Source organism: Pteropus alecto, unplaced genomic scaffold, assembly GCF_000325575.1.
Source record: "Pteropus alecto unplaced genomic scaffold, ASM32557v1 scaffold161, whole genome shotgun sequence".
NCBI classification, from domain to species: domain Eukaryota; kingdom Metazoa; phylum Chordata; class Mammalia; order Chiroptera; family Pteropodidae; genus Pteropus; species Pteropus alecto.
The window spans coordinates 8000739-8015555 of NW_006432943.1; positions in this window are offsets into that span (position 1 = coordinate 8000739).

Here is a 14817-nt window from a genome sequence, read left to right on the forward strand (position 1 = left end):
AAAATGAGAAAAAAAAGTCATACCATTTTTGTCATGACTTGATGAACTAAGACAATGAAGTGCAATAAATATTCTCATTTGAAATAACACTAAAACCATGGCTTGTGTTTAGGGGGGAACAAATCTTTTATTAAAATTTTAACTTGTGAATTAATGCCACATGTGGGGGTTCTGATTTAGTAAGATCAAAGTCACACATATGATAATGATACGATTCTTCATAAGGAAGATCCTATATCCACAGACTCTGACCAGTTATTTTCTCAATTATTTTTGCAGTTGCTTAAAAAAGACTCCTCTCTTTATTTGTACTCATTTTACAAATATTTAGTTTATATTATGCCACATAGATTATTCTGAAGCTTTGTCCTTGTTCAAATCTGAAAGTATGGTCCTTCTTTTCCCTATTCACTGCCATACAGAGATGTAACATCCTTTATTCTCATCTTCTTGGAGTGATGTAATTTTTTTCTAATGGACTGTTTCTTACCCCTTTAAAGTTTTGAGTATTTCTGCCATTTTATCCATGAATTTCCAAGAAGGTCTTTTTCTTACCTGGGAGTGGAGGGTACAAAAGGAAGAGATCAAAGAGGAGAGGAAGGTGCAGAACAAGTATGGAAACAATCAACTTTTCCAAAGAATCAGTATAATAAATATATCTGTTGAAAGAAATACAATGTGTTACATTCATACCACCATTCATACATATTTGGATAGCTGTAGATGTTTTGTTTCAAGATCCAGGGAGATACTCTCCTGATGGAAACATAATAATCATATGGCTAAAAGAGAGCCTCTCATTTCATCCTTTCACCTTCAGGCAAATCTATCCCTAAATAATTTTGCATAAACAGGCCTCGTTATCTTTGAAAGGTTGATAAGAGAAAGTATCTTTTGAAATGTAACCTTAGTAAACATTCATATTATAAAGTACTCTAATATGTCAACTCTAAAAATGTCAATACTTTTATCTCTCACTTTAAGAAGTGCCTCAAAATACCACAGTTGCTGCCTTCTATCTATATTCAAGATTGGGTGCTTTTTTTTACTAAGTACTTTCCTGAAGTGTTCTCGAACTTTCTAGATAATGGCCCACTTAGCAAGCTACCTTCCTCAATGCACTCCAACAATTCCCCAACACCAAATGAGTGTCTAACAATTTCATTCAAATCTAACATTATGTGGACCCCAGGGGTTGAGGGCTCAGCCCCAAAGGACTGTCCCCACTTCAGATGGCAGCCACAGGCCCAGGAGCCATGTGCACTTCTGATGAACCAGCTTGACTACAAATTTGGGGGTTTCAATGACCCCTCTCTTCAGGTTTGATAATTTGTTAGAATGATTCACAAAACTCAGGAAAGCTCTGTACTTACAATTACTATTTTTAAAATAAAGGATACAACTCAGGAGCAGCCAAATGAGAGATATACAAGAGGCAAGGTCTTGAATGAGGGAGGCCTGGGACCTTGTGCCACCCTCCCACTACACTGATATATTTGCCAGCCAGGGAGCTCTCTGACCTCCTCAGAGTTTTTATCAAGGTTTTATTACATAGGCATGATTGATTAAATCACTGGCCGTTTGATTGGACTCAATCTCTCCATACCATTAGCAGTCACTCTCCATTCCTGCCTCCCCGCAGCCACCAGTAATCTACTTCCTGTCTCTATGAATTTGCCTATACTGCACATTTCATATAAATGGAATCATATACTATATGGTCATTTGTGATTGGGTTCTTTCGCCTAGCATAATATTTTCAAGGTTTATCTGTGTTGTAGCATTTACCAGTACTCCATTCCTTTTTATTGCCAAATAACATTCCATTATAGGGATATACTGCATTTTGTTCATCCATTTATCAGTTGATGAATACTTGGACTGTGTCCACATTTTGGCTATTATGAATAATGTTCCTATGAATATTGATGTATATGTTTATATGAACACGTTTTTATTTCTCTTGGATATATAAGTAGTGGAGATGCTGTGTCATATGTTTTCTCTATATTTAACCTTTTGAAGAGCTGCTAGAAGTTTTTCAGAGCAGCATCACCATTTTACATTTTCACCAATAGTGTATCAAGAGTACTGGATCTCATATCTCCAACCATGAAGAAATTGAAATTCTTCCCCTAGGTCCAATTTTAAAAATCCTGGAAAAAGGTTTTATTTGGCCTGACTTATGTCACATGCTGACTTGTTTTCTCATCCCTGTTATTAGAAAAAAGGTCACATGACAAGATGGCTACCTGACATGTGGCTATGGAAAAGAGTGTTTCCCTGGAAATTTATACACTATTACACTGGGCAGAAAAATTGCCTGCCACAAGAACCTAAAATATGAGGATAGTGCTCACTCCTAAGTGTCATTGTAGATGTGTAGGACCATTGGGTTGACAAAATGACTGGGAAGGTGCTACTGGCATTTAGGTAGTGTTTCAGGCCCTGAGGTGTAAGTGCCCTGAAATGTTTAATCTCATCCAATAAAGATTTGTCCAGACCCAAAGGGCAATACTGTTCCAATTAATAAACCCTGTTCTGTGATAAACTCATTTTTTTTTTGTTTGGAATATACCTATTCAAAACAAAGATTTTATTTTTAATTTTTTGCTAGCCTGCCTTTGCATCTAGATGTAGCTGTGTGATCAAGTTTTGGTCAACTGAATGTAAGCAGAAGTGTTGTGCATAACTTCTGGGAAGTGTCCTTGGAGAGGATTTGTGCCCTTCTCTTTGCCATTCTTCCTTCCTGCTAGCTGTATGCAAATATGATGCCTGGTGCTGAAACAGCCCTCTAGATGTGGAATGGCAATCCCATTTTGAGAAGTGGTGGAACAACAAGATAGGAGGAATATGATGATTGTAGAGTGTCATACCAACTCTGGGCGGCCCATGTTTATTTGTGAAGAAATAAACTTCTATCTTAATATGTCTCATTTTATTTTCGTTCTGTCTTTCTTAGCTGAACCAAATCCTAATTAATATAACCATGTACTATGGGCCAGCACATTCTCCAAGTGCCATTCTGTGAAAACACTTCACATGCATTAATTCAATGATTACCCGCATCAAACCAATAAGATTAGCACTTCTACCACCCAACCCCACGTTGAGATGGAAAAAAATGAGCCTCAGAATAATTAAACAAGTTGCCCAAGTGCATATCAATTTTACACAGAAGATAGTTTGTCTCCAGAGCCCATGTCTGAAACTATCCTGCAGACACTAACAAATTAATGAAATCCATAACAAACTGACAACAATAAAACTAAACTAACAATAATACATAATCAATAAGGAAAAAGAATTGTAATCCGGACCTCAGCTACCTCAATATAATAATGATGATGCATGATTAGAAATTGGCCTTTTGAAATCTGGGGGAAATCCAACTGTCTGCATATGTGCACTTGCCAAGCATTTTTGTGGCTGCCAGACTTTTTAGTACTAAATTAGAATCCTTAGCACTCTTTAGATGTGTGCCAGATGCAGTTTATAAATATCAAATTTTAATAACACATTTAGATTACTAAGTATCCCTTAGTTGCATGCAAAAATGAAAATCTGTGGAATTATACATCCTTCACATGTAATGGATGAAGATGTGCATTTATTAAATTTATAATCTGTCAGGAGGACCTACAGATCATACCTTGAAAATCATTCTTATAAAAAGCTGTATGTGAAGTTAAGCCTCTTGCTTTAAATCTAGCCCTCTGTTTCTTATTCTTTTATATCTCATATTATCTCATATGTTTCTATATATCTCATGTTGGTTTGAAATTTAGGACATTGAATGTTGTGAGATTATTAAATTCAATTAACACTTGCAACACCTACAACTTCAAACTGCCTGGCATCAGGGACAAAATGATGACTAAAAATGATTCTTACCCTTTGGAAACTCACAGTTCACTAGAAGAGACATTAACAGGACAAGTGTAACCCAAAGTGAGATGTACTATAATAAGGTATGTTCTAAAGGAAGAGAAAGGAGTGATTATTTGTGCCTCTGGATGTTGGGGAAGGCTTGGACAATCACTAGGATATTCTGCCAAATGGAGAAGAGAGAAACCAGACAGAGAAAAACAGTAACAAAAGCACAAGGTGTAGAAAAAAAATGGAACAGGCTTAGAGAGTGACAAGTAGCCCAGGGCAATTTGTTTATTTAAAATTATATGCACGTACTACTATATTAATATACATTGTAAAAACAAACATAAATAGAAATTATAAAGAAAAATAAGCAATTCTAAAGATATTACTAATCATGAACATTGTAAAATTAAGTAGTTTAAAACAGTGAGAACAGAAAGCTTATTAATTTTGTTTTCTAACTTTGTAATGTTTAACAGTATGAAACAGTAATTTATTGATGCTTGTGTGGGTGCTTTATTTTTTCTAGGAGAGAGATATTAGGAAAGGTTTTGAGAGCAAATAAAAACATGATACTCTACTTGGGAATGTTTATGAACCATCCCTCTATAAACACAAAAATTATAGTCACAACGAACTCTACCTGTATGTAGCACACATACACACACACACACACACACACACACACACACACACATGCACACACAAAGATATTGCTAATTGTGATGGCTTTTTACACTATTATAAGCTAATACCTTGAGCCCTAGCATTCATTTAAGTAGGAGTTTATCCTTAAAGACGGAGAGTGCAAATCTCTATTTCGAGTGTTCGTTTCCACAATTTTAAATTTTGGGGGAGGCAATTCTTGTGAGATGTGGTTAAATAGTTACCATTAATAAGTTTCATTGCTGAAGGCTCATACTAAGTGCAGCCTCAGTCCCCTGGGCTTAAAGTTTAGTACTATCTTTAATTCATAGTTTCTTTGTGAGAAATCTTTTAAATCATTTGCCTTCTTGGTGAAGATTAATTTAAAACCAGATAATATAATCTATACATCCACTCAACAGGCATATAAAGAGCAATAAAGTTACAGTATATATTGAAAGCAAAGATGTGAGGATGCCACTATCAATCTCTTCCAGCTATATATCCTTTTTATTGTGTACGTTTTTATATCATTCTGATTTCTAAACCATATATTACCCATTTCTAAATACATATGTTTGTGTGGGTGTGTGTAAAAGGACTGACATTTTAATTCTAAGAGTAGCAGTATGGTGTCAGTAAAAAGGGTATTTGGTTGGGAATTTGAAGAACCAAATCTTCTACTGTCCTATCTTGTACAAGTTCTATATGCTATGTGGGCCCCAATTTCCTCATTTAGTAAACAGAGATGGTTGGGTTAAATGATCTCATACACAGACATTTGAGCCTCGACAGCCGTAAAACCTTACTTAACTTCTCTTCCACATCCTTAAATAGGGGTAATAGTTAATAACTATCTCACAGAGTTGTGGAGTGGATTAAGTGGCTTAAGACATGTAAAGAACTTAGAACAGTGACATGATCAGATATGTTTTTTAGGCTTATAAGATGAGCAGCAGAGTGGAGGATGGACTGGAGTTGGAGAGGGAAGAGTAGAGGCAGGGAGACTGCTCAGAAGGCTGGGGCGATAGTCCTGGAGAAAGAAGAAAGAGGGAGGTCAATAGGGGCAAAAGGGGTCATATATTTGGTGACGGAAGGAAATTTAACTTTGAGTGGTGAACATACAATGCAATATATATATATGATGTATTATTGCATCCTTACACTTGAAGTTTATTTGATTTTATTAACCAATGTCACCCCAATAAAAGAAAGAAAGAAAGAAAGAAAGAAAGAAAGAAAGAAAGAAAGAAAGAAAGAAAGAAAGAAAGAAAGAAAGGAAGAGAAAGAAAGAAAGAAAGAAAGAAAGAAAGAAAGAAAGAAAGAAAGAAAGAAAGAAAGAAAGAAAGAAAGAAAGAAAGAAAGAAAGAAAAATGCAAGAGCCTGAAATATGGCAGTGGCCAAGGGAATGAATATGAGACAAAGTTCAGGAGATGGAGTTGACAGGACTTGATGACTAACTGGCAGTGGGGATAAGGAAGTATCTGGGATTAATTCAAGTTTGGATGCCTGTGAGCTTGATAATGTAGAAAGAGTGGCGTTAGGGGAAGGGAAGGATAATGAGAGCTGGTCTGGACATGTTGAATTTCAGCCTAGAGAGACCCAGCAAGAAGCTGGCACTATGAGACGAGCTCAAGAGGAAGCTGAGCATGAAGCTATGTACTTGGAAGTGATAATTAAAACAATATTTGATGAGATTTCTCCCAAGGACAGGATATACTCAAAAGAAGAGTTCATCCTATCACTTCTTGGCTTTAAAACTCTTTTGGCCACATGTGATTTAAAAATAAAATCCAAATGTCTTAATTTGATACTCAAAACCTTCCCCAGTCTAGTATGGCCTGTTTTGTTCAGTCATTTATTCAACCCATCAGCCTTTACAGAGAGACTAGATGTGCCATGAAGTGTGCTGGGGACAGAGAGATGACTGACTCTTTGTTGCTGCCCTGGGGGAGGTCTACTGGAGAAGAGAGACAAAACAAAGTTTTAGTAAAATAAGGATAGAAATAGTGACTATCTTATAGGATTATAGCAAGAATTAAGAGAATTCCTACATATAAAGCCCTTAAAACTGCTGAATGTGCAGTAGCTGTTCTTATTATTATAGGAGGGGCATGTATTTGGAATGGGAGTGTAGTTCCCTTGGCTGGGCAACCACTGAGCTGAATCTTGAAGGAAATCTTGAAGTGAGCCAGAATAAAGGTTGAAGAAAGACATTCCCGGACTTCCTCCTGTTCCTTTGTGTAGTGGGTTGAATGGTGGCTCCCCCAAAAGATATGCCCATGTCCAAATCCCTAGAACCTGTGAATGTTACTTTATTTGTAAAAAGGTAAAGATTTGCAGATATAATTAAATTAAGGATCTTACAATGAGATCATCCTGGATTATCTGAGTGATAATGACAAATCCAATGACAAATGTCCTTGTAAGAGACAGAAGAGGAGAGGCACACAGAAGAAAAGGCTAAGAAAGCCAGAGATGGAAGTGATGTGGCCACAAGTCAAGGAATGCAGACAGTTATTGGGAGCTGGAAGAAGAAAAGAAAGATTCTCTCCTAGAGTCTCCAGAGGTAGTTTGGTCCCCCCAGCGCCTTGATATCTAATGTCTAGCCTTCTGAACTGTGAGAGAATACATTTCTGTTATTTTAAGTGACCCGGGTTGTGATCATGCATTAACAGCAGCCTCAGGACACTGCCATACCTTCTCCAAAACGAATTCTTTGTGAGTGGTGAACAGGATACAGTCCTGACCCTTGTGGAGCCTGTGTTCTGGTTGAGGGGACTACACAAAAATGAACAAATACGTAAGTTAAATTTAATAGTGGAGTGTTAGGTGCTGTGAAAGTTAAGCTCCAGAATTGTATATCCAACTGCTCACTTGCCATCTCTACTAAAATGTCTAATGGACATCTCGAACGTAACTTTCCCCAAATAAAAGTGCCCGGAGGTACCTGGGGGTAGGAAGTTGATTTATTCAAGAGGGACAGGAAAGGCTTCTGGGAGAAATATGCAGGAATAATGAAGATAAGCTAAGCCAGTGACTGAAAGAGCAAAGGTCCTTCAAAGCAAGGTCCTTCTGTTTGTTTTGTTTTGTTTTAGGAAAGAAAATAACTCTTGAAGATGAAGAGAGAAAGAGGATGAAGATTTAAGGGAGTGGGTAACAGCAGTAAGAATCCAGAGAAGACAGAAGTGATATATGATAATATGGGGCCAAGGTGAGAGAGCAGCACAGGGGTCAGGGTCTTTGAAGGAAACAGTAATAACAGAGTAAAGACTAAATGATGGCAACTCCAGACGAAAACAGGGTTTGAATCCTGGCTCTGCCACTTACTGGTTATAAAATAGTAGGAAATTATATTATCTGTATCTTGAGTTCTTGAATAAAGATAATAATAGCTCTTACCTCCTAGGAACTTGTTAAGAGAATTAAATATATTAATGGGTACAGCACTTGGCTCAATGTCGTATACCGAGTATTCAGTAAGTGTCATTATTACTATTGAGCTTATTAGAAATAGAATCAGGACTAGAATCGGAATGTGAATACTGGAACTGCAGAATCCTCTAATCTAATTCTCTCATTGTACAAATGGAGAAACTGAGGCCCAGAGAGTTTATAAACTGGCCCAGTTTAAAAAGATAGTTAGGGGTAGAGCCAAGACTAGATTGCTGGAAAGTCTATGATTTTTTCTAGATGAGCTTCACATAGAGATTTGGGCCTCACAAGAAGACAGGTGGTAATCGGATATGGGAAAATAAACAACATCACAGGTGAAACCCAGAGAATGAACAGAAAATGTGGACTTGGAGTTGGGTCAGGGAGGAAGGAGAAGAACCAGAAAAGACTAACAGTTGTAGACGCCAAGACAGAGGTTTCAAAGGGAGAAAACAGTCAACTGCGTCAAAACCCCCAGAGAGTTGAGAAAAAATTATGACTCTGGTGCTAAAAAAATGCTAGATTTGAGGTCAACTTGATTCAAGCACAAGTGCACAAGACACTAAGGTCTGAAACTTGGTTTTCCTATCTGTAAAATCGGAATATATATGGAAAATCTGCTGACTCTAACGAATTTAAACCCATTCCTTGTAAAGTTGGCAATGGAGGGAGATTTCCCACCTAGTAAGGGGTAGACGGGCCTTACTCTAGACCCTGAAATTACTCTTACTTTTGGGGTATGTGTCACACTAATGTCTGATGCAGGCACAACCAGCAGACGGGCCTTAGAGGAACAAAACATGGATTTCACCATTCCTATCATTGCCATAGTATCGCTGAGGCAGGTTACAATATTTGAGCAAGATACCACTAATGGGTGAACCCCTAATGTTGGGGCTGGTCATGGAACTCTTTTAGTCTCTTTCTATATTCCTTCCATAAATTCTTCTAATCCCATAGTTTTAAAATACCATCTCAATGCCCAAGACTCTCAAATTTCAACCTCCAGCTCTGAGTTCACCTCTGAGCAATTGTTTATTCTAGATCATTACTTAGATGTTTAATGATCATCCCAAACTTAACCTTTCAAAAGGTAACACTTGACTTCCTGCCCCCAAGCCAGGTCTGACCTTGATATTCCCAATCTTGGTAAATTTATATTCCACCCACTCACGCATTCTCCAGGTTCTATCTCCAAAACATTGTCCAAATCTCAGTCCTTCTCTACACCTGAAACTCTGCTATGCCAAGGTACCACCATCTCTCATGCGGCCCTCTACAGTACTCTCCCAACTGGATTCTCTGCTTCTATTTTAGTATCCCCTTTAACCTCTTCTCCACACAGTAGCCAGATGATCTGTCTAAAATACATGAATCACGTTACTCTCTTGATTGTAAACCTCCAACGGCTTCCCATCACACTTAGACTAAAACTCAAACCCCTTAGACCTTACAAGAACCAGACCCTGCTCACTAGTTTGACTTCTCACTCCGCACTTCCCTCTCTCTCGCTATGTTCAAGCTTAGCCCCTGGTTTTCTTTCCGTTCCTCAAACACATTGCTTTCATTTCTGAGATAACATTACCTATTCCCTCTATCTGGAATGCTTTCCCCATCCTCCTCCCCTCCTCTCCATCTTCATGTGGCAGTTTCCTCTTTACCACTGAGGTCTCTGCTTGTTGCTTCTTCTAAGAGAGGCCTGCCCTGTCCATCCTTCCAAGAGTAGCTCTCCTGTCAGTCTCTACTACATCAGTTTAATTGTATAGCTAATTACTTATCACTAGTGATATTTTCTTGTTTACTTTTATGCTTATTGTCTGTCTCTTCCCCACTGGAATGTAAGTTTCCCGAAAGCAAAATATTTTGTTTGTTTGGTTTGCCATTGTGTATTTAGTCCCAGGAAAGTGCATATGCACGGTAGGTGCTCAGTAAATACTGATGAGAGAGAGGAGGGGGAGGGGTAGGGAGAGGGGAGGAGCAGGAGGGGGAGGAGGAGGAGGGGGAGATGGGGTGAAGGAGGAGATGGAAAGAGAGAAAGGGAAAGAAAAAGTAAGAGGGAGGGTAGGCGAGTGCCTAGGTTTTCTCTCCTGCCTTTCTATGGTCCACCTTAGCTCCAGTTTCACCTGGAGATCTGCCCACCTACCTGGATGATTGACCCTGAGCAGTTCCACCTTCTTGGGTGGGGACATCACTCTACATTCACAGAGGTTTGGACCAAAGGTGAAGAATAAGCACAACAGAATACATCCTATAAGAAATACAAATACATACATATGAATAGCAAGGAGAGCTACTTTCCGCAAGGTAATGACCTCTGTTCTACACATTTCCCATACTTCTTCTGAGGATCAGATGAAGGAGAGTGGTCTGGAATGAGACATATGCGTGTAAGTTACTATATTACACTGTCTTCTAAGTGTGTCTGCTGATGAGGAGCAAAGAGAGTACTCCTGGCAAAATGCCACCTGTGTGACTCATGCCATAATGCTAAGGATTTACACAGATGATTCCTGATGCCTTCTCCATCCTAGATGACTTCAGTATCCCTCTGTAAGTTTCATTCAATTCCTCTCTCACAGTTCCGTGATGTTATCACCTCCAATGGCTCTCACTTCCATTATGCATCATCCACATGGTCAGACTCTGAATCTTGTCATCACCTCCAAACTATTCTACTTTGGAAACCTTAAGCCTCAAGACTTAAGAATAGCTGATGTTCTGCTCACAATATCCTACCCTTATAGCTCCATATCCCCCTTACTCCCACTGTACCTGCTTTCCCACCCCTCCAGGACTTCCTCAAACCTTTTCTCCTGATCTCTTAATGCAATAGCCATTTCTCTTCTTTATATTCTCCATGAAAAAAGTGACTGTCCCCCGTTCTGTCCATGGGAATTGCTCCACCTGAACTCTGGACTCCAGCCCCACCCCCAGGCCATTTCATCAATTATTTACTTTCTCCTCTAGGTCTTCAACTTATCTTTTCCTGGCTTTTTCCCCTCAGCACATAGACATGATCATATCTCTTCTAACTACTACCGCTACCTCCCTCCCCCCGCAAAAAAAATCTTAGTTTACATGATCTGATATTCTCCTTATCTAGAATTCTCTTTTCTCCTTCCTTTCATAGTCAAGTCATTTTCACCCCATTTTCACCCAACTCATTTCTCTCACCCTTCCGTAACCCGACTTCTGTCCCCACCACATGCTTCTGAAACTGCTTCAGACCAGGCCCTAGAGACCTAACAGGCTGTGGTCATATTTCACTTCTTATCTAACTTGGTGTCATCTCGAGAGAGCTGTCCCCTCCTTCTGCCTCTGTGCTTCTGTGACACCTCACTCAGTGATGTTCCTCTCCGCCCAGCTGCTCCTTCTAAGTCTCCCTAACAGGTTTCTTTTCCTCTTCTGTAAATGTGGATTCACCCTCTACCCACTTCCCTTCCTGCTGCCTATATATCTATTTCTAAGCAATTTTATATTACCTGTGGCTGTGGCTTAAATGACCATTTATATATGTTAATGTCAGACATTCTTGGAGCCTCAAACCTATATTGCTTTCTAGACATTCCTGTTTTCATGGCCTATAGGCACCTCGAACTTAATATGCCCCAAACTGAATTTATCATCTTTCCCATTTCCAAAACTGACTCTTTCTTTTATATTTTCTATCCATGTAGATGATAACAATCAATTCATCCAGCAGCTCAGGCTAGATGTGTGAGAGAAGCCAGGCTTATTCCTCACCCCCAGACTCCCCTGACTCTAAATCCTGTTAAATTCACCCACTATCTCTTTGATCCATCTGTTCTTCCTTTTTCTGACACTGCTGAACTCAGACCTTTTGCATCCTTTTTCTGGATCATCTCAGTAATTTCTAGACTGTTCTCCCTGCTGGCAGCTTCATCTCCCTCCTCCAGCCTAAAGATTTGATATTGTTTTTTTCTTTGTCACTGTAATTCATTTATGCCTTTTTAAAGTGTCTTTTTCAAACTAAAAAGTAATATGTTATGTTCTCAATGCAAAATAGCCAAATAGTTTATAAGGCTGTTAAAAAAGTTAAAGTCACCCCGATACAATCCTCAAATCTTACTCCCAAATACACAAATGCTCTTTTTCTCCCCCAAATAGGATCTTATTAAACATTCTGTATTTCTTGTACTTTAAGAGGCACTCTTTTTCACATTTTAATATCTCTGAAACCAAAATGTGTCATACAATCAATGGTGTCTTAGATCTAGTTAAATACACTACTGTTTCGCAACGTGCTTTTTTACTCGTTAATGTAGGTCATGACTCCAAAACAGCACTTTACCTCCAGGAAGATCTTTCTAAAGTACAATTCTGGTCAGGTTACTACCCTCCCAAAAATTCTTCAAAAGCTCCCCTCCCTGCTTCCCCCATTTCATCTTCTAACTCCCTCCTAATATGCAATCTCCTTTCCAGCACATCGCACACATCTTCTTCCTTAAAGCCAAGCAGATCTATTTGCAGTTAGTTCCCCAGATACACTATGCTGAGGCAGATCTTTGTGTTTTTGCACCAATGTGCCTTCTGTCTCTTCCTCACCTCTTCGATTCAGAGTTACCTCTTACTGGAAAATGTCCTTATCCCCCAAGCTGAGCCTGCCTTCTTCCTTTATGGATCACTCCTCAACTCCAGCATTTAGTGCATGTCTTCGTTAAATCATTTAACACACAGGTTCAGGTCATTTCTCTTGTTTGTTGCTCCAAATAAATAGTGAGCATGCTTTCTTCTTTATACCCATTTCCAGTAGTACCAGGGCAACATGGACCCTCCATAAATATGTTTGGAAATAATGAACTGTACATGAGGGAGGCATAAATATGCTCCTTAAGATAAGGTAAAAAGCATTCTAATTAACCATCTCTTTAACCAAGAGAGAGAAAAAGGAGGAGAGAAGGTCTGGATGCTAAACCACCTGGCCACCCAGAAATCTAAAGCAAGTAGACTGCCTCTGCTTTCAGCTCCTCCAGACCTACTAATTCCACCCTCAACTAAAGATAATCTGATTTCAATAACCATGCCCTCAATGACACCTTCCTGTCTCTCTAGTCCTTTTATGTACCTCAGTCTATATCATCACTCCCTCTTGCCACAACACCACTGTCTTCAAACAGAAGTTTTTAAAAGTACCAAAGGGGGAGTTCTTTCTACTTGCTACTCTAAATCATCTACCTAAGTTTTCCCTCTAGACACCCTCCTGCCCTAGGTGTGGACACACTTCTGGGCCCCACAATGACTCAACACCAGGAAATAAACACAAAAGGAAGCTGAAGTTTAATACAAAATCTTCATTTTAATAACTATCCAAGAAGCTTGAAGCTAATGTTCCACCTCAGTGGAAACCATTATTCCCCTCTCAACCCAGTATCGGGTTTAGATTCTGGAAAATGACAAAGATAGACAGAAATGTTTCCCAGTACTTATTTCTGACCTAGATAATTTAAAGCCAAGGATTCTAATTCATTCATGGAAAAGTACCAGGCTACGGTTGGGCACTTAAAATAAATCTCAGCTAATGTGGCCTCTGTGGCAGTCACTAAGATTGGTTTACGCTAAAACATGTTGACAACTATGGGGCCAACATACTTTCAATACCCTCCCTTGGCAAAAAGGACAAGGACTCATGACACAATCAGAAGTGTGTCATGAGTCCTTGTCCTTTTTGCCAAGGGAGGCAAAAGAAGGAGAGTGGAAAAGAAGGAAAGTAGAAAGACTGAGGGCAGCATAGGAAAGACGAGTGGCAAACGACAGGGCAGGAGAAAATAGAGACTTTATAATAGGAAATACAGCTGACAGAGGATTCCAAGAAAGATTTGCTGTCACAGTTGGGGCTGAGGGTCAGTCATTACGGAAAGGAATGGAAAGACACCTAAAATAAAAAATGGGGCAAGGCGTGCAGCCAGGTAGGTAAGTCGATAAAACAATGAAGTATCTTGGGCATGTAAACAGGACTGAAAAAGAAACAGGACCTCAACTCAAAGACCTCAATAAAAGGAAGGGCAGAACCAACATATGGACAGGTAAAATGAAGGGGAAAAGCAGCTACTAGGAAAAATGCCGTAATTCCACGGTCTTGAAGAGGCCAATGAATAAGACATCTCTAGGCTACAACTGGACTTGCAATTAGGAATTTCACAACCTCTCCATGAAGAATTAGAGTCAAGTAGATATTCTAATGTTCCAAGCAGTGGGGTCAAATCAGGCTAGCTTGTAACATGCTTAACATTTTTTTTGGGGGGAACCCTTCATTTGGAGAGAAAAGACAACTTCACTTAAGCCAACACAAAATAGACTGTACAAAAATCTCTTTTGTTCACAAATTTTAGAATAAATAGAACAAAGTAACACTAGGCATCAAATATCTTAGCTGTCAAGACATAATTCTTGGTCATTTTAGTTGCTGGGGCAATCAACTTTCAAACTGACTTCCTGCACCTTAACGTGAGACAATGACAAAGGAAAAGGAAAGGCCGAGACCAACCTGTATCCTTCAGTGCGATTTCTCTTCTCAGTACAGACTTGGGTGTATTTGGACCCCTTGGAGCCGATCCCCGGGCAGTATCTCCAGATCCAAGAGAGGCTTGTTTGGGTTGCACAGTGTTGCCCCGACCTCAGGAAATCTGAAATGATCACCCCACAGCACTCAGTAATAAAGGCACCTTTTGGAGAGACCGCAGAATGCTGGTTCATTCACACCTTTTCCCCCACCCATCGAATTCAGCCATAACTTATGCAGCTCAAGGAGAGGGCAGGAACGGACCGCCTACTGCTTTTCTTTCCTACGTGGCCGAGACCTAAAGGAGCGGCGGGTCGCTTACCTGCCTCCCATTTCCCCCG